Source organism: Passer domesticus, chromosome 5 (assembly GCF_036417665.1).
Source record: "Passer domesticus isolate bPasDom1 chromosome 5, bPasDom1.hap1, whole genome shotgun sequence".
Taxonomy (NCBI): Eukaryota; Metazoa; Chordata; class Aves; order Passeriformes; family Passeridae; genus Passer; species Passer domesticus.
The window spans coordinates 30,028,224-30,045,723 of NC_087478.1; the positions used below are offsets into that span (position 1 = coordinate 30,028,224).

Genomic DNA, 17,500 nt, shown 5'->3' on the forward strand with positions numbered 1-17,500 from the left:
CTGTGTTCTCAGCAGTGCCTCCTGCTGGTGGTAGAAATGAATGGTTTTGAGATATATACTGCAAACTGGAACTGAAGACTGGTTTCAAAGACAGAAGAAAGTGTGCCTAAGACAAAAACTGAAGGAAGCTGAGCAAGGGGGGTGCATCTGAGAACAGGTGGAGAGAGCTGAATAGAGTATGGAAGGAAATTGCTGCTGGAAGCTGAAGGCGGCAATAGGCTTATCATCCTATTACCAACCCCTTTTTAGAATGTACATCTTTAGAATAATTTGTACATAGTACTAAACTAAAGGATTGCTTTCTGCCCTGAGGAATTTGTAAGAGCTCTACTCATTTTATCACACAGGGATCCTAACTGCTTATCTTCCATTAGGCAGCCTCTTTCCCTTCTTCTCACCAACGCTACAAAAGGTGAATCAGGGGACTCAATAGCACATGATTAGAAACCACAACAACATATTTTAGCAAGGAATGAAAAAAGCTTTTGCATTTTTTGACCTCTAGGTTTTATATATAAAGAATGTAGGTAGAAAAGAATATGCCATAATAGCCTGTATTTACAGAGCATGTAGTATGCTTTATATTTGTGAAGAATAGGAAAAAAGAGAACCTGTTTTCTTTTTCTTGTGCAGATACAATTATGTTGGCTAGAGGCATAAGGTAGGGGTTTTTTCTCATGTGTTTGTCATGTAGTTATTCAAAAAGAGATGTTTTGTTGTAGTTATGCTGGACATAGTGGTACATTATTTCAATTTAGTTCATTTCCTCATTCATACAAAATAACACTAGAACATTGAGTGCCTTGCATGGCCTGTGATCTATTTCAGTTTTAGCTTCATGCAAATAATGAAAGTGATTTTTAAGCTAATGAATATAAGGGGCAAGATCCCATGAGGTAGAGAAATCCAGGAAGGGCATTTTTAAATGACACCTAAAAGCACTGTGGTGATTGCACTCAGTCAATTAATATGTCAGTGTTGCTTGATTGGCATTTCCTCTTTTTCTCCAGGTCCATGCTTGATCTCCCTTCCTGTGGGGTAGTTCTACTGGGCTATAAGGAATTACTCATGGTTTACACCCTGAAATATCTGAAGAGACTTACTGCTTCCTAAGACTCCGTTATGTAACCTTTTTGATCACTTGCTTTGACTTGCCTGATTAGGTTAAATAGAAATTATTTCTCATAATGATTACCAAAATGATGTCTCTATTTCCAAATAAGTTCTTTAATGTTTCCATCTTCTCTGCCATTCCCATTTTTATTTTGGTCAGAAGTTTGTCCTTCTCCCCATTTATTAGAATCCAAACCAAGATACAATAGCAAGTCGGTGTTGTACTCTTCTCATCCTACTGCATACTGGGTTTTCCACACTAAAACTGCTGGTGGCCGTTTTCACTTGTAGGACATCTTTCATAGGATACAGATGAAGTTCCTCCATAGTTACCACTACTGAAGTTTTGCCATGCTATTTTTATATTTAGAGTTACATATGTTTGCATTCTTTATCCTTATGGATTTTAATTCTGCCTTTACAGTATCATAATTAGGGTACAGAAAAAACATAGCCTTGGAAGAATGGCACATTAGAAGATGAAAACAGAGTGGATGGGAGAACGCATTAACCTGAGGAGATAGTGTTTTGAGGAGTTTCACAGAGGCAGATATCTTCAGCCTAGCAGAAGTGGAATGACATGTCATGTTTTCAGTCAGAGCAGGTTTTAGTTGTATTCTGTTTTTTTAATTTTTTTTTTTTTGAGAAAGGAATAGAGAGTTTATTTCCCTCTGCTTTTATGATTTCTTTATTCTAATTGTAGGGCATAGGAAGATTTTTGTTGTTGATGAATAATATCATAACAGGGTACAGAAGCCTGTCCTTTCCACAATTAAAATAGATTCTTTTGAGTGTAGCATAGACACATGTTAATGAAATGTTGTTGCTTAATTGGGTAATGAGCGTGCAGTTCTGGATACACTTCAGCATTGCTGAAATATTGTATATGTAAAATGGTGACTTAAATTGTATTGTTCTCAATGAAAATGTATTTTAGCTATGAGGCCATGATTTTTTTTCTTGTATGCATTTCCTGAAAAATTAGCAAAGCTCTGGTAGTTGTCATATCCAAGCTTACTTTGGATTTATTATACTTAAATTGATAGTTTAATTGCACTGAATTATATGTTTTATTAAGTATAAATATAAGTATAAATATTATATTGTATTAAGTATATATGTTTTTAATGAGGAAGTTGCAAATTTCTTCCTTATTTTTTTTCTTGTCCCCCATTTACCAATTTTATCCCAGATGTATAAATACAACATTTTTTTAATGCAGGACTGTACTCTTGTGGCTAAATTAGCCACCTAAATTAGGCTCTCTAATTTTTGTGTTCAAGTGGATCCTGGGTAAGTAGGTTGTTATCTCTTAATAACTGAAGCTTAAATCCTACTTTTAAATCAATTCCCTCTACTAATGAACATGTACTGGATGAAAACAGAAGTTATAACTGTAGGTAGAACAGCAGTTATAGCTGTTTTATATGCAGAGAATCTTACATTCTGGTGTAGTTTGAAGGAAGCATTTACTTCTCAATATGGCAGCTGAACATACATGAGTGAGTAGATAGTTTTCCAATAGTAATAATTGTATGTATATGTACAAATACACAAGGTGATGTGAACATAGGAAGAACTATGTAACATGTTGCATACTAGGAGGTAAAGTGCGGAAATGAAGAAAGCTCTGGAAGGCTGCAGTTACATTGCTTTGATGATTTGGGAAGTTCTGGTGTTGCAGTGTGGTATTTACAACCTGTAGGAAGCAGCCATAAATACCATATATACAAGTGCATGTATTTTCCACATGATCCTTTTGACATCTTTGGAACAGTTCTGTGACCAGGTGCATAGAAGGAGTAGTGGGTAGGAGTGAGCAGTTCTATGACCAGGTGCATAGTAGGAGTAGTAGTGATGGGTAATGTTGGCAGTACAGGAGTGTGAGGAGATGCAGAGTTTGGACCAGCTATGAAAACAACAGAATCAAATGCTTGGAGGAGACATTTCAGTGCCAATACTTTGACTGGGCATGTGAGCTGTCAGAACTGAATGGATGAATCTTTAGTTGGCATTTAATAGTAAATTCAGCTCCTCATTTTAGAATGGAGGACTTCTGTAATCAAGGAAGTTTTTAGTCATCCAACCAAAGCAGAGCAGGTTTTGTTTTCCTGTGCCAAGAGGCTAAGGCTGCTTGCTTCTTAGCTGTTTGCACTGTTCCAAAGAGGAGTTTGAACTTTTTGGTCAATCCCTGCTGCGTTCATTAACTTGGTGTGTTTGTTTCTGTTACCCCATTGAGAAGGGAATCGTTTGTGTTTGTGTTACTAAAAGTTTGGACCTGATTTATTTAACCAAACCCCACTGAGCTCAGAACCTTTTATATTTGTTTGAACTCATGCTCCCAGGCACATTTTATTCTGCTTCTGTGATTTTGACAGAGGGAATCCCTTTTTGTTTTTTCATTTGGTAGAACTGCTTATCTGGGCCCTGCTGAGGATAGAAATGAGCTGCCTACTTTCTGCTGCAAGCAGGAACCAAGAGAGACGCTTGTCCTAAAGAGAGAAAAGAATATTCAAGATGGTTTCTAATTATTTTTTTTTCTCTCAGAGAACTGATAATATCCGGGGAGTGTTGCAGTGATTCCTTAAGCAGGAGTAGGAAGGCTTTTCACAGCAGTGAAAAGACACAAGGTCTTGAAGGTGGAGGAAGAAGGAAGGAAGGGTACATGGTATAAACTATCAGGTTACTGGGCTTTAATTCTTGGGCAGTCCAGCAATGCAATATTTTGCTTTTGAGGAAAGCCATGGCAGCATGAGCTACCTAAAAAGCCTCAAATGGGAGGCTGTCAAAGCCTTTAATTTCAATCCTAAATGTTGCAGCATAAGTAGCATAGATGGAGCTGCAGACATTGGGCTGGCCTTTGGGAGGTGGTTTGTGTTACTGCTAAGGTTACCAGGGCACCATCTCTAAAATAACCTGTTGTTGTAGAGCTATAGTGAAACTGCACAGTGATCTGCATCTTTCACCTGTGGCAGTTAAAATGTTGCATTTGTCTCAAATAGACCTAGTCAAGGTGTTTTGGAAGCAACTGTTGCAGTGTTCAGGCCTGCTGGGAGTTGCATAAAATGTTTCTGTCTTCTGAGTACCCTCAGTTGTCAGGATTTGTATGGATTTTTACCTATTGAAAAACCTGCTTTAGGTCTGTAGATGCTACAGTCAAGAGCTGATCCTACAGGAGTGAAAACTTCTGCCAGCATAGCCGGCCTTTAAGGCAAAGTAGAAATACGTTATATTAAACCCTTTATTCAGTTTGGGTTGTATCTCCTTCTTGTCTTTAAACAAAACTACTTTGTCAACTGCTGAATGTTTTTTATCACCGTGCTTTTCTGTTTTAGTAATACATACCTAAGTACAACTGTCAGTTTCCCACTATAGCATATACCTACACTTACTGCTTACTTGTTTTAAATGCCTCTCTTAATCATGATCCAAATCTAGATGAAAATCTGAGAGAACCTCCAACAAATATAGTACGTGTTTAGCAACTTATATGTTGGTACATAAATCATAAACTTTCAAGCTGGAGAACATCTTGCATTTTCTTACAGGTGAGAAACAAGTATTTTTTGCTTAACATTATAATTGGGCAATGACAAAGATTGCTAAGTTAAAAGTAAGTGGTACAGGCTTTCAAAAGATGCATACCATTAAAAATTAAGATGCTAGTAAAGGCAATAGTACTATTGCATTCAAGCTCATTATTCTTTTCACTTGTGTTTTGCAATGTCCTCACAGCATCCTCTCCCCTGTGAAAAACACTCTTTAGTTTCTAATACTCAGTCTCACGTACACACTCAGTTCCACTGAATTAGTACATTATCTGATCTGACTAGAAAAAAGATTTTATACTCTAAAAAATCCACTCTCCCACAAATAATTTGTAAAAGACAAATAAATGGATTCCGTATAAGCATCTAAAGTGATCTGAGCAAAAGAGGAAAATTACCATCATAAATTAATGAGTTGGACATACTTAGTCTTCATGAGCTACTGCAACATTAAAAAAAGTAAGAATGTTATGGCTAAGTTTATAATTCTTTACTTAAGGCAAAAAGTGTTATTCAAATAATCACAGCAAAACTCTGCCCTGACAGAGTAGCTTTAAAAAGTTACTTCTAAGGTATTGCATTATTTTATTTTATTTATGGTTATCTATGCATTCATACATTACATTTAAATACAAGATAGTGAGGACAACTGAAGGGAAATCAAGGAACCAGGGGAAACCTAAAGTACCGGTTTTGTGATGAAGAAGCTCTAAGTAATTTGTGGAGTAGTTTTTCCTTACCTTGGACTTTGTATGCTGGCATGTTGTTGAGCTACTAGAGCTGCTAGAGCAAGGAGGGTGAGACAGCTGGGTGAAGCTGGGGATTAGGGAGGAAGAGTGAAGGGAGGGCAGTGGGCAATCTGTGGAGCAGCCTGAAGCAGTGGCTGCAGGTGGAGAGGGGTGGCAGACTGGAAAGGGCTTGCAGTTTAAGGGGCTGGTGGGGGAGTGTGTTTTCATTACAGTACCATTGCAGTGAGCATTAATGTACTGGTGGGTGAGAAGGAAACCACTGATATTTCTCTTTAACCTCTGTGCTTGTGACTTGTGCACAGGTGATTTTTAACCCATCAGTGTGTCTGGCTCATTTGAAAGGGTGCTGTGAAGCAACCCAAAAACTGGGATGTTGGGCAATGTGATGTGCAACATACCTTTCAGATTTGTATTTCCTTCATACCTAACACACTCAAACTTGTGCACTGGCACACCCTATGGCATGTCTAATTGCTCAAGCTCTTCTGTATCTGCAGTTATCAAAGCAAACAAAAAATCAAACTGCATTATAATGCAGTAATTCACAGAGAGTAGTTTTTAAATTAACATTGCCTTTTTTTTTTGTTCTGCAGAGGGATCTTCTGTGTAATTCTTGGACTTATTCAAAAAGATTTGGCAGTATCTTGGGCAAATAGTTGGTTTTTTTGTTAAGTTTTGAGCAATCCCTGGTGCATATTTGGTTTCTGTATCATCAGAGACAGCCCTAACTAACTTTTGTTGCCTGAATCAAATCTATTCTGCTGCCTCTATTTCCCATTTGGAAGAAATTGCATTTAATACCAGCTACTTTTATAGAACTGCAGAATGCCACATATTCAGATATTATGAAATACAGTCTCACAAAATGTCAAAAAAATATGAGACAAAGTATGTATGCATTATAAAAATTGATGTCTTGTTAGCAATTTAATCAGCGTAGTCACAAATTGGCTCTAAAAATGATGCCTCTAATTCTGTGGATCTGGGCAGGTGTCCGGCCTTTACATAAGGTAAGCTGTCCTCTGTGTTCTGTAAGGCATTGAACATTGTTTCAAGTTTTAATTTAGTGATTTATCCCATGACTTAATTGAGTAAATTGTCAATTAAAATTGCACATATGAAATTTGTCACTATTTTGCTTAACATGGCAGTGATTTTCTTTGTTAAGCTTTTTTGCATAAGACCTGACTTGAACTTTTACTTTCAAAAACATAGTTGTCTTTGGTATGCAAAGCACAGGATAGTTTGTCTGCACCTTCCATAAATTGTCTTCTATGAAGCCATGACAACCACAAAAATATTTGTGATGCAACAGTCCTGAGTTGCCCATTTTACAAACACAGAGACAAAATATGGGTCTTGCAGCACATGCTTTTCAGAGACAGAATACTCAGCTAAACTGGAAATATTTTCTCAACAGTACAGAGAAGATTGCAGAATTTCAGATTTCAACATCATGTTGTTAAGCTGTGGATCAGTTTCAAAGAAGATGGAAAGAACATTTTTAGAATCTAGAGCATACATTTTTCACTTTCTTATTTTGTAAGAGCTAAATTAGCCAACAGGATAACCCTTGTCCTACCTCTCCCAACATACTTAATATTTAAAAATACTGAACTGGAAGAAGGGACTGGGTCATTTTTTCGGTCTACTGCAATACCAAGGAATTGTACTACAACTTTATATATAGGGCTGGATTCATCCAAGTTTCGGTAGGATATGCATCTATAATTGAAAAACTTTTCCAGATGTACTTTAAATAATGGAGATATATAGGCACTTGTAGGCCACATATAATTTTGTTATAGCTTATATGTCTAAGACAGGTCAGGGAGAGATATCCCAGAACTTTTTTTCTGCCCACTGATTTTAAGTGAAACTTACATATCCAGATCACATGCAGATGTCAGCACTCTTAATGTCAAAATATTTTTGTGATGGATTACTCCCTTAAATTAGAAAACATCAAATTATGTGTAAGTCAAAGAATATCTTGCAGATCTGTATCACAAGCTTAAATTTTCTCTAAAATTTGTAAATCTAGAGTATATACTAGTAGGAGAAAATAAGATTATCACCCAGTACCCTAGGTCTTGCAGGGAATTATACAAAAAAAAAAGTTAAAATTCACACCAAAAGAAAACAATTTGTGACCAAACATCCATTATTAGAACAAGCTGCTATATAGCTTTAGATTTTATTGCCACTAATAATGCAAAGCATTCTTTCAAGAAGGCTTGGATTGGGACAGAAGAAAAAATTGTGCTGCAGTATAAATGGTAGCACTTGACCATATGCAACAAAGATTATTTCTTTTCAAGTGTCTGTTACTAAAATGTAGTGAAGCAGATGTTAGTGTATAGAATTCCTGAGCTGAAGTTCACATCAGCAACCAGACTAAATGGTTATGATGAGCTTACTTCAATTTTAACAGTTTAATCTGTAGATCCCAAAAGAAATTCTCCTTTTGGTGTCTGGCTCTCTTCCAGAGAGGAATAGTTACATTTAATATGTGCCTATGTGTGAAGGAGCAGCAAGGTGCAATTACTGAGCCAGCTCTAGGCAACCTTCTCAGAGGAGCTCTTGAGTAGCTGGATTTGTATTATATTTAAAACTCCACTAGCATTACTATTCACAAAATCCACTGCTGGATACAGTCTCATATGTTAAATTTGGTAATAGCCCTCTTGGTATTGATATGCTTTTATATAGACAATGGTCCAAGACTGTATTCAATTTTGGTTTTGTCAAGTTCAAGCTGGCGGTGAACTGCAGGTCAGCTGTCTGCCACTGGCATGCCCATGCCAATTAGCTCTGTCACTTAGAAGTACAATTTAGTGGTAGTTCTGACCTTCTACCTCATGCTCAGTTCCCTGAATTTCAAAAGATCAACCACAGGACTGGCACAGATTTTAGTCCTCATTTCTCTCTGAAGTCAATGGACAAAAGGCAGCTGTGGTCCCCCTCCGTGATGCCAGGTTGGTGCTGTGCTGTGCTTGCTCATGTGGCCTTTGTGGTCAGCATCCCTAGAGACATTGCAGTGGTCCCTGCTGTTAATCCATCTTTCTGTGGCTGTTTCTCACAGGTGCAGAAATCTTGGGTTCAGCAGCGATTTTCTCTTGCCCTGCCTGGGGAGGGATGAGGATCCTGTGGAAGGAAGGGCCTGCCACTGAAGGGCGCAGTGGGGGAGAGCAGCTTTGCTGACACAAGTGAGAAGCTGTACCCGGGACTAAACACAAGCTGTCAAAATGTAACACAGGGTGTCCAGCAGTAACAATGCCTCCCTTCCTACATCACTCCAATTATAGGAAATGTGGTGTTGTTGTCACTGCAGGGTCTTCGTCAGAGTTCAGCAACCCATGTTTACTTCCTTTGTTGTCCTCTTCTTGTGTGCTTGTGTCAGCAAACACGTTCCCTTCCTGCTGTTGTCCTCAGTGATGAGACGAACAACCCTGGCAAGTATCCTCCTCACAGTCTGGCATTAGAGGCTCACCTATCACTGCCATGTATTATCTCCAGTATGTTTCATTCTTCCCAAAAGAACTGTTTCAGATTCAAATTGAAGTTTCAGACAATAGAGAGATCAATTAAATGATAATACTTTCTCATGATTAGGCTGGTCTTTTTCTTAAATCGAGTCTCCTATTTGGGGTAGCTTTCAGTAATTCTACACCTTGTTTCACTTTTCATGTGAGATTGCCACACGTCCTAGAAATACAGATCGTCATTAGCGTCATTATTTTCAGATAAATTATGAAATTTATTCTGAGAATTGCTTTCTTGCTTATGAATATTTGAAGTGGTGGACAGTGAAAGTAACAACAGTTTGCCCATGAAATCTGTCCCAGAGGTGGCCAAATTCCCAAAGCACTTCTAAGAGCTTTGAGGATTTAATATCCGTTGCTTAGTGAATATCTAGGACAAGAGAAAGTTTTAATTTTTTTTCCAGCCTGAGTCATCCCATTGTTTTTCTGTTTCTTTTGGCCGGGCAATTTTATCCTTTCCAGCATTTTTTGGGTCAAGGTAACTATGGTGTGTGAGACTGATAAAAAATGACAGTTGTGAGGACATACACACCTTGTTGCCTGGTTTTCCAGCAATATAGTTAAGAACATTTTTGCATTTACAAAGAAAGGGCTTTTGACGTGAACTTAGAAAAGCATTTTGCTCAGAGTTTTTAAGTGAAGGTAGGACTGGTCTTAGGTACAACCTATCTTGTAACATATTTATTCTATCATCATCTCTACAGATTATTCAATTTTTTTTCCTATACAAAAATAGTGTGTTTTTTAAAAAAATTTAAGGAATAATAGAAAATAATTTTTGGAGCTCTACAGAAAATTCTGCATTATCTCCAGCAAAACACAGCTTTTTAAATATTTTTGTGGCAACACTCCTTATTAATACAAAGTTTCTAATTACTGTATAAAGCCTTATTTTATACTTTCACTGTTAATTGAGCAGTCTAAAAACATCTAAGTTAATTGCACACTTACTGTTAATGGCTGGACAATTTTGTCCAAATGAGAAAAAATTGGATTTTTGCAACATGATGGTTGCATTAAGTGCCTCTAATTTTCCTTTTAAGCTTTTACTGATGATCTTTAGAGCATTTTTATTACAGCTTTTATTCATGAAACAAAATAATATTAATGTTGATCTTAGTGTGTGTTACAAAAGGCAGTTTCCCAACCATCCTCACCATATATTGCTGAACTCCTAGAGCATTATACACAAACTATGCTAAGGTGTCCCCAGACATTAGCACTCATTTAAAAGGCTATATATAACACCTAAATAGAATGTTGAAACTGAACAGAGGTTGTTAAGGAAAAATCTTTCATGTCAGACAAAGGAGCTGTGAAAGAAACCCTAAACAGGTGATGGAATGTTAATAAACCAAGGATATACTTCTGAGGGATTGTGTTCTGATTGTTGAGTTTCACCATAACCTCTTGCGCCTCAGTAATTTGAGATGCTTGTTGGTTTGGCAATTGGTCACACAAAATAAACTGTCCAAACAACATGTGTGATAATCAGCCAATCAGGTCTCCAAAGAGTCTTTAAATGTTCAAACTGAACAAAGGCTCTGTATCTCTCAAGTTCCTATTATTGTCTTGGACAGCAGCTCTCTGCCAGGTAATGTGCTGTTTTTCTATATCCTTTTAGCTTTATTTAGTAGCAATAGGTAGTTTCAGATTACTGTGGTAATCCATGCAAAACTAATTGACTAATTAAATGCAAGACAAGTCAGTGCACCAGCACATGTTGCACAGTATTTGCTGTTGGCTTTTTAATCATTATCTAACATGTATTGACAAAACAGTGTGAAGCACTTCAAAGAAGAAATATTCTTATATTCTGTCTAGTCCTGAAAGGTTATAACAAGGATTAACAACTGAATGGTGACAATTCCCGGTATAACCAAACTCTATGGATTTGAAGGAAATATTTGTTCATATAGGTTGTCAAAATTTCTGAGAAAATAACGACTTCAAAGATGATTTTCTAAAGAGAAATTTAAAAGAAGGGGAAGCATCAGTGTAGCTTGGGTCAGATACGAAGAATTAATGCCATGTGTTTTTTGAAGTAACACCTAATTTATCAATGCAACATCAATTTTACTTACAAGACAAGTCTTCATGAGAAACATCTTATTTTCATAAGGATTTGGGAGGGAAGCAATAACATAATCCCCCAGCATGAAGCCAAGTGTTGCAATGAAGGTTATTCATCCTCGCTAAGCACTTGATACAGACAGTTCTTCTGCAACACCAGAGATTTTTATAAAAAAGGTTAAGGAGTTGCTTTAAAGCAAACAATATGAGGGTGTATTTTACTGACACAAGTAACTCCGTTTCAGTCTTTTGCAATGTCAGAACTGTATTGTATGCCTCATTTCAGATGTATGTGCTTAAAAATTATTAGATTCCTCAGAATCAAGTGCAGAAGTAATTTCTAATTAGGTTTTTTTCATTAAAAAAACGCCTTTAAAATCTAGAGCCAACCTAAACAGTTCTGCAAATAGTCCATGGGCATTAGGATGCTGATTATACATAATTTTGAAGAAAAATTTGCTGAGTTTGTTTCATGGAGATAACCTGGTGATTTTTGGGACTGTTTTTTTGTCATCCCTGTTATCAAAGCTTAAAGGTCGAAACCTTTGTTTACTGAGCTCAAAGCTGAGTTTAAAGCTGTCTTTGATTTTACCAGAGAAGGCTGGTGGCTTAGAGGCCAGAGTTTTGGCTGTCGTCTTCACATCTCTTCTGACGTCAGAAGCATTGTAAGGGCTTATCACACACTAAGGCTGTGGATTTAAGTGGGTCAAATTCTATAAAAGAAAAAAGTCAAAACTCTTCAATGGAGTCCTCAAACCTTTCCAATGGATATTTTATACCTTTCTTTATAATTTTTCATTTGTGTTTGCTTATGATACAATTCTCAATAAATGTACATGAAATATTATTCATAAAATGTTTTTAAAAATTAGTTGGGAGATCGAAAAAGAAGTATTATTTTATTTTTTACCAGTGGTTGAGACTTCAGTGTATATTCTCAAAGTCCCACTCTCATGTAGAACTGATGTACTGTAGGTCTCCAACACTCAAATATTGCATTGACTGTCGGCAAAACCAGAAGATAACAGAAAGGTATTGCTACAGGGTAATAGTAGAGAGGTCCTCAAGTCCCTATATAAAGGAGTCATGCTTGAACAAATGACTTTTCATGATGCTGCATGCAACCTTACTGAAGTTTCAATGGGAAGAAAATTCCTTTTGCTGTAACTTTCCTCCTAAAAACCTGGGTTTTTTTTTTAGATTTTCACACAAAATTTATTTACAACTCCCTATCCCATTAAACATCTGCCAGAAGGAAAGAAATTGAGTGGGGGGTGTGGAAATCCAAGGCAGCCTGTCTCTTCTCCCCAGAGTACCCAGAGAAAAGGAAGCACTGTTCTTGACCCAGGTAACAGAGGAAAGCAGGAGAGTGAAAGATGTGTGTGCAGTATAGTTACAGACATTATAAAACAATCACTGCCTGATGTTTAAACATTGCTTTATGGTGTTTCCACTGAGATATCCCATTAGTATGTGATGATAATGAATCATGGTTGTACTTCACTGAGAGCTCTTGCCATGACTGCATACTTTTCTGATTTTTTTTTCTTCCTGTGGAATGCATATGGAAACAAGGGACAGAAATTATTTGAAGAACATAACCAGAATAGAAGCTGCGAAATTACAATGCTGCTTAGAAATGGACAGACTTTTCAACACATTTTTATTTTGCTTTGTCAATATTATTTTATTCAAGCTAGAAGTGCAGCTTTAAATATAGTCTTATGGAGAATGTGAAAGAATTCTTTAAAAAATGTCCCTGATCAGGGCAGTGGATATGTGTTGACAAAAGTGTATGTAGGGGTTTAATACTTTTTTTTTCCACTTCTGTAGACATAGCTTGTCTACAGCAACTAATTTAAGAATATTTTCAGTTAAGGAGAGGGATTGAAACAAGACAAGTGCTTCTTTACTGGTAAGGATCTCAAAATCTGTACAGCATCTCAGTTCAGCTGGAAATGTTTGTCCCAGATCTAACTCCTACATGCTCAGAGGGTAAGTCTCAAGAGTAGGGAGAAGTGCCATCTGGTGATTCACAACAATACAAAACTGATGGAATCAATTTCTGGGAGATGACAAATGGAAGTGGTCATCAACCGCAGATAAAATTGCCATCTGTGATGTTTGGTTCTAAAGATTCTTAAAACTGACAGAACACTCCACTATCTCTATCTTCAGATATCCATTTAAATTTTTATTCTTTCATTATATGGCAGCAAATTAATATATGTTTAGCAACAGTAGATCATAACTAATGCATTGCAGTAATCACAAAAATGTCAGTGTATATGATGTCTGCTAAAGCTATATATACTATATGCATCAATTACCTGAATTATGGAAATTATGCATGTATATATGTATATTTGTTCCTTTACATTAGATTCTGAACTCTGATACATGATTTGTCATTTGCATCAATATTTTAGCTCACTGGTGTAAAACAATTACAATAATATCTCATGTGTGAAGAAATTAGAGAAAATAATAGGTTAGAATAATTCTAACTCTTTTAATAATAATTTAAAAATATTTGACAGTTGATAAACTGTTGATGCTCTGTAGATCTCAAATTTAAGAGCAGAGGGACCATAAAAAAGGAAAAGGGTTGGCTCTGAGGTTGCAGAAAAAGAGAAAACATTAAACTAGCAGTATGTAATTCAGCAAGTTCAACTTATTTTTCTGAGTAGAACTATATAATATTAATGTTCTGGTTTGTGCTGAGGGCAAATCAGTGGCTTAGAGAGTGACTTAAACTCAGTTCTAGCTTGCTGCCTTTGTTTAAGGTTCATATTTGTAAACATTTACACTGAATATTAATTTTACATGTGTGAGTACTCAGTGTATCCAGGTGCCTTTTTTTGTAGAGCATATTATGCAAAGTTATGCCTCTTTTTCATCAAAACCCTCTTTAAAGCTCAGCAGAGTGAAATATATTGCTGTGGGGTCTAGTAAGAACATGCTCAAGTACTAAAATGCTGTGTATAAGTATTCACAAGAATTGCTTCCTTAGTTTGAGTACTGAAATACTTGTTGATAATGAGGAAGAAACTAAAATATTGAGTGTTCTTAGGCAGATATTCTTTGAAGTCAGGAGGCATTTCAAAATGTCAGACTGTATATGTATTTCTTTGAACTGATCTTTTAGTTTAAAAGAAGGGAAATACATAATACAGAAATGGTATTTAATGAATATCAGACCATACCCATTTTTCTGATTTGTAATTTGTGTGCTTAAAAAGCATTTACTACAGAGTTGAATCTATACATCACTGTTAATATGTTATAATTTTTATTTGAAAGCCTTTTGAAAAGAGAAAAGGAAAAACTATGCTATTGAATACTTATGTATATGTATAGAATTGTACAGGCATTGTTTGCATAGATATTCTCACCATCTGCGAAGTAGGAACTCAAGGTGTCTTTTTGTACCCTGTGAAGTTGTATCACTTTGCACACAGTGCCACAGTTGATAATGCAAAACAGCAATATTTCTCAACGAAATCCTATTTTGTAATCCCCTTTAACCTGTTTTTCCATTAATTTATATTAGTGTCTCGTAAGTTAACCCCTGGTTTGAATCTAGCACTACAAATGAATACTGTCTTTTATGGTATAGATAACCTTATCCACAACAATAGCTCTATTTTTAGGAGGTGATATGATAATTCTTTACATTAACACAATGACTGGTTGGGACAGGGTGAGTTTGCATAATGGAATGAGCTCCCTACAGTTGTTTCCAGACACCTTGATAATGAGAAGTGGCATTAATGTTCCATTTATTCATTTCTTTCCACTCAGAAGGTCAGAATGAACTGTTTTGTTAATTTCTGCTTCTCTAAGTTTTCAAATGAGTTTAACTTTTTTTGTTTTCAAGTAATATTTAATTTGAAATATCAAAAAATAAAATTAAATTCTTGGTATCTGTACAAAGTTAAGAGAATGAATGAAAGATAAATGAATTACCTTGTAAATGCAATAACAACAGTCTGATTTTAATGCAGTTTAAGTATTTTAGAAGTCAATTTGTGGTCAAAACTATGCTACCATAAAGCAGAATGAGCAAAAGCAATAATCCTTGTGGAGACTGCAACTGATAATGACCTTTTTGCATCTATCATGTTATTAGAAAATTAAATAATTTTCTTCTTCAAGAGCAAAAAAGTTTAAGCTGGCAACAGTTATATCAAGTTCTGCTCATAAAACCTTTCACCTTAAACAAACAAACAAAAGTAATTAAAAGAACCGACTAATTAATCCTCAACACAGTCAACAGTTCTGAACTATAAATAACTGAACTGTTTAAGGAGTTGATAGACAATTTAAGAAGTTCTTTGAATTCTAGGACTTGACTGTGGCTTAAAGCCAGGCGTCCTTTGGAAGACCGGTGCTGCATTAGAATTAGAATTCCTTCTGGACAGCATGTGCTGCAACAGGAAGTCTACCAACCTGTGAGATGGAACAACATATTCCCATCTGTTGCTGGCCAGCTGTCCTGTACATACCCCTCCTTTTCATGAGATCAGCCTGACAGCAGTAGTTATGCTCTTGAGCCATCATGCAGCTGAGCTGCAAACATGAATCACAAGGGGTAGGTGCACTTCACAGTCACTTTCCTGTCTAAAATTCAGTCCTTGGGCATGTTGGTCTTTTTAGCTTTGACCCAGAAAAATATTTAGTGTGTGTTTGTGTCACTGAATCATTGAGTCTTTTCCTAGAGAGTAGAATAGAGGCCTTGTTAGGACTTGATAATGAGATTGGTTTTTTGAGATTTGTTATGGGGAATATTGTTGGAAGAAATCAGTGCTTTCTTGGTAACCACTCATTTACAATGCTTGGTAGTTAACCAACTGTTCTATATTTCATCACATATACTATTGCCTTCTGTCAAGAGACGTCACTGTCTCTAAGGACTTACTCCCAAATTTGCAAATAATAATTACTCTCCCTTTTTCAAAATGGTTGATTTTGCAATACAATCAGGAAATGCTCTGACAGTGACTGCAAAAGGGCAATTCACAGTAACTTCTGAAATTCAGACCTGTGGGAGCAGGGTAAAATACCATGAAAACACCATGAAAACAAACAGTGTGTGTGTTGAGAGAAAGGAATGTTGACATGGCTGTTAGGATTATTTGAGGAGTTGGATTCCTAAGGAAAGGGTAGTAGTTTATTGGTTGGTTCCTCCCCCCCCACCCCCACAAAGTTTATGTAAGGAAGTATAATGAAATATCATTCAATCTTGATAGTTTTGCCTAAAAAAATGCATCATTAAAGAATTTCCCTTATCATTTATTTGAGTAGCTCATCATCCTTGTTATGTGAAAAATAGCACACAGTTGTCACCTACTATCCTTCTCTACATCACTGTGTTTTTACTATGTCACAGACATGGAGAAGCAAGAGTATGTGATTAATGTCATTACATCATCTTTAGATTGAGTGTGAGGAGCTTTTTCATGTATTTCACTTTATTCTGGGTATCTATTTGTGGTGGCTGTATCCAGTGTTAATTCATTTTTCCACCCTCCCTCGCTCTGTCAGATTTGTTAAAGGTGACGCACTTTCCCTGGTTGACAGTAAACACCAGGTATTTGTGAAAGAAGAGTATGATAGAAATGTGATTGCAATATGTGATATTGCAAAACAATCTGATACTCATTAGATAACATGGTGGGTTTGGCTTGTGTGTCTGCTTTGCAGCCTGCACTTCCTTGGGAAGGAGATGTGGAGACCTGCTGGTGCAGCCTGGATGCCCAGGTTTGTAGTAAAAGGGAAAAAAAAAACCCTGGAAGGCTGTGCACTGCAGCCAGCACTTCTAGAACTTAGGACATAACTCACGTCTCTGCTGCTGGCTAGGCCTTGAATGAAAGCATCTGAATCTGGGCATCAGAAAAAAAGAAATTTAATCTAAACTGAAAATGGCAGGTTCATATAACTTCAGCCTGAGGTCATTGTAACTTCAGCTGAGTGCCTGATGGTGGTGTGCGACTCAAGCAGTATGTGCTGAGAGTTCAATTGGTCAAGAGAAGGAGGTAGAAAAGCAAAACTAGGACAGCTGACCTGGGAAAGACTTTTTGAGCCCCTTAGGACTGGCTCTTTTGCTTAAAGGGAGTGATGGCAGACATGAAGTCAGGTGGAATCTTGAAACATGTAGTTGAATGGCAAAAGAAATGAGGAGGTAACTGATATGGATTATCTGATATATATCATGAAGAAGGCTCCATGAGAAGCAGCCAAAAATCCCTTCTTATTGGTGTTTTCTAGATTAGGACAAAGGGATGCGACTAGCCAAGTTTAGCTATTTAAATGCAGAAATCCTTAAGCTGCAAGAGCGAAAGCCATCACCCTTCTCCCTATTACTAAAATCACTCCTCTTAAGGCTAAAAGTCAACTTGAAAAATTTTATTTTTTCAAGACAAAATTACACCTTGTGCAAATTTCATTCACCTTCATGCCCACCAAAAAG

At 36.6% G+C, this 17,500-nt stretch overlaps 1 protein-coding gene across 3 annotated transcripts in view; it reads left to right on the top strand.

Annotated features, from left to right (window-relative positions):
• Window positions 1-17,500, top strand: part of SLC16A7 (solute carrier family 16 member 7) — an 82,508-nt gene that overhangs the window by 6,096 nt on the left and 58,912 nt on the right. Inside the window, exon 1 of one of the 3 annotated variants that reach the window (XM_064422525.1) lies at window positions 10,440-10,549. The exons of the other annotated variants lie outside the window; for them this stretch is intronic. The gene's annotated coding sequence lies outside the window, so the exon portion shown is untranslated. Of the gene's footprint in view, window positions 1-10,439; window positions 10,550-17,500 lie in introns of those variants that run through there. 3 annotated transcript variants of the gene reach the window in all.